We start from the raw sequence: 3673 nt of genomic DNA on the forward strand, positions 1-3673 counted from the left end.
CTGCAGTATACTATTCGTATATTGCCTCATATTCATGATTTGTTTGAATCTCAAAACCGTCCTGTGAAATGAGCAGAATCCCCATTTTGAGGATGAAAAAGCAGAGGCTCACAGAAGGGAAAATAATTTACTGACACCTCTTACAGGTGAGATGGAATTTGAATGAGGGTCATTAACGTCAATTTGTTTTCTATCAACAGTGACCAAAAGTTCAGAAAGCAAGGAGCTAAACTGAAAGGGTGGAGGCAGAGTTTGCTCACTTAACATAGTTCCAAATTCCTATTTAATCTTCTGTCTAAGATGAACTTTTTAAAAGCCAGGTTATGTGAGACAAAAAAAAAAAAAAAAAAAAAAAAAAAAAAAAAAAAAAAAAAAAAAAAAAAAAAAAAGCATCATCACATTAAAGGAACAACTTGCAAATTCTAGGGAAAACTTTCATGCAAATTTCCATGAATCATAAGGACTGGGTCAGAGTACCATAGTATGCCTAGAGAGTAACTGAGAGGAAGGAGTGGTTTGACTTTCTCCTCAGGTTGAAAGGAGGAATGGGTACATGAATTAAATGGTAGTGAATTCCAAGTAGCCCTGAGCTTGTCCTCGCCCTGGCTCTTCCTTCTTACTTTGTAAAGTGATTTCCTTTTTGCTTTTACTTGGCACTCATGCTCACCGTACTTATCTCGTTTCTTGTTTTCCTTTTCCCACAGCAGTTCAGTTTTTCTCTGCGGGCCCACCGGCAAGAAACATGTCATAGCCTTGTTGAAAAATTTACACAGGGATTTCATGTCTTTGTTCTCATTTGGTCTTCATAAGAAACCATTGAGAGGCCCAAAGTATAGATTTTTACTATTTAAAATGTGAGATTCTCAGGAAGCTACAGAATTTGTTCAGTGTTATGTGACAAATAAACAGGGCAGGCAGAACTGGACTCTCTCCCCCACCTCTCAAAAAGTCCATGTGGTTCTAAAGGAAGTTTATGGGTTTTTCCTTTCCTCTGCCCTTAAAGTGTATGATAAAAACCAAAGTAAACAACATCAATGACAACTGCAGTCTCGAGGCAGAAAGATAGGAAGTCAGTAATTTAAAGGAAGAAAACCTAGTACTTACAAGATGAGTGGTAAGCTCCAGATAATGTATATATTTATCTTATTTAAACATAGACAGTATTCAAAACTAAGTTTATCTGACTCTAAATCTCTACATTGTGATTCCTTTAACACACACACACACACACACACATATATATAGAGAGAGTAAGTTAACTTGGAACTTAACTATATAGTCCAGATTGTCATTAAGTTCTTGATCCTTCACCTACATGAGTACTAGGATTATAGGTATGTGTCATCATAACTACAACAAAGTCTATCTTATATTAAACCAAGTTTCTTCATTGAACAGAATGTCAGAATGTCAGCCTGAAATATGTGCATTTTATGCCAATAAAAAAGTGCTTCTATACTTTGAATATGCTACCCAGTGTCAGAATATTAAAATACATACATGTCTGCCACTATCATAAAGTGATAAGTTTTGGGCTAGGAGTACTTTCTTTGCTTGTACTGTGACTTAGATTTGGTTGCTAGGAACAGAAAGAAGAGAGAGAAAGAGAGAAAAAGAGAGAGAAAGAGAGAAAAAGAGAGAGGGGAGAACGAGAAGCAAAGCAAACTAAATTTGTGATAGTGGTTGGCTTTATGTTCAAATCTATTTCCTCATTAATAATAATACCCATTATTACTTTTCATAACTAGCTTGTGTACATATGCACTTTTATTAATGCTTTATACAGGTATAGATTGTTGTTCATTTAATCTTCACAATAACTCTATAAGACATCAAATAGTGTTAAAGATGAAGATTCTGGTGGATCCAGGCTTCCTTTTAGAGGTGTGAGCCAAAGCCTCTGCCCTGCATTTAAAACATGGAAATCAAATCTATATCTTACCTGACTATGAGAAATAAGGTTACAGATATGAAAAGTACATTTTAAGGTAAAATAGCTAGGTTCGATATTGGAACATTAGTCACAACCTCCAACTTTGAATGTTTGTTCATTCTACACTAACGGTCTGTACTAAGTCTCTCTAGAGATTCCTAAAACTATCACGTAAGACTGCAGTAATGGAACTCTTACCTGGAATTGTTTTCTCTCTAGGTAAATAAGCTGAAGGCACAGCTGCCTTGCTGGTACTTCCTTGAGAAGGAAGTTTGAACAAAGTCCAGTGTACACGCAGAAGTCCACTGAACGAAGGTCACTCCTTCCAAGTTGAGGGTCCTAAGGAATGGCTGAATGTGTTTCCAGGCACAGTATTGTGTATAGTTACATGTGACTGTACCCGTGGTTCACCAATAAATGTGAGTATTGGCATCATGTGAGAGAAATGAGTCTGAGTACTTTTCAAATACCAAATTTTTCAGTTGCACAAGTGTGTTCAGTTAGATTATAAAATTTCTGTAGCTTTTACCATGTCAATACCGCATACTTTGGTTCTGTATGTTTCATTGTTTTATGGATAGGAAACTGGGGCTCGTTAAGGTAAAGCAACTTGCCTGAAGTCACTATTCAAACTAGAGCTAGAAGCTAGTCTGGAGCTAACAGGTGGGGACATGCATGACTATTCATTTCTTTAACAGTAGCTGCTATGACCCGCCTACTAGGCCCTCTGTATTGCATCTGCTTATAGATACATGGTCACCTGTATTCCATGACAAACAATCTCAAGGATTTTATAGGACAATGAAGTAAGTGAATCCAATTTCCTAGGAAACCGCAATTGTTTTGGAGACTACATTAGCAAACTGTAGCTAGAGGAAAGAAGGAAAAGCAAGCAAGCCAATAGGCATTATTTCCTGTGCTCCAATCACTGGAATTACTAAGGATCTTTTAAGTAATTTTTTTCTGATTTATTCCTCCAAGGCTGATACTAAACTTAAGTTACACGTGAGTTTAACATAGCTGTTAAATAATAACCAGGTTATGTAACCAATCAGTGGGGCAGACAGGTTTCTCTAAGAAGTTGCTCCCCCACCCCCAAAGACATGCCTGTCTTTATACCCAGGGCTTTCTGCAAGACATAATATAGAGACTGGTGATTACTTATGTGAGTTCTGTGTATGGAAAAGTCTGAGAGTTAATTTTTAAAAAGTCTTTAAGTTTGATTTTAATCAGAGTAAGTATCTGGGTCCATGTAGGGTCAGTACTGGTGCTCTTCTTATCCACATGTGAATCTGCGCATCTCTTCTAATATTTTGTGGCAGTGGGGCTTGGACTAATTAGTTAATTAATTAATTAAATTTAAAGAGTTTCTTTTTTATGTAGCCCAGTATGGGCTTGAATATATAAACCTCTTGCCTCAATCCATTTGCCTCAACCTCCTGAGTACTGAAATTCGTCATTCACTACCACACCCAGTAGAGACTAAATTTCTAGTTTGGGTAATAGTCCCTATTACTTATGTTTTGAGTCGAATATTTAATGAAACAGGCTGCTTAATGCACTGAACACGGTGTTTTGCCTTTAGTTATATTTCACTGAAACGTAGTTATTATCATTATTATGATTATCTCCTTGTGTGATTATCTCTGTTTCTAAAGTAAACATAGCCACATGCAATTGCATATTTTAGAATGCATGCAGTTTTTCTAGCTATAGCTTTGTCTGTGAGCATATACAGAG

The sequence above is a fragment of the Micromys minutus genome, assembly GCF_963924665.1.
Source record: "Micromys minutus genome assembly, chromosome: X".
NCBI lineage: Eukaryota > Metazoa > Chordata > Mammalia > Rodentia > Muridae > Micromys > Micromys minutus.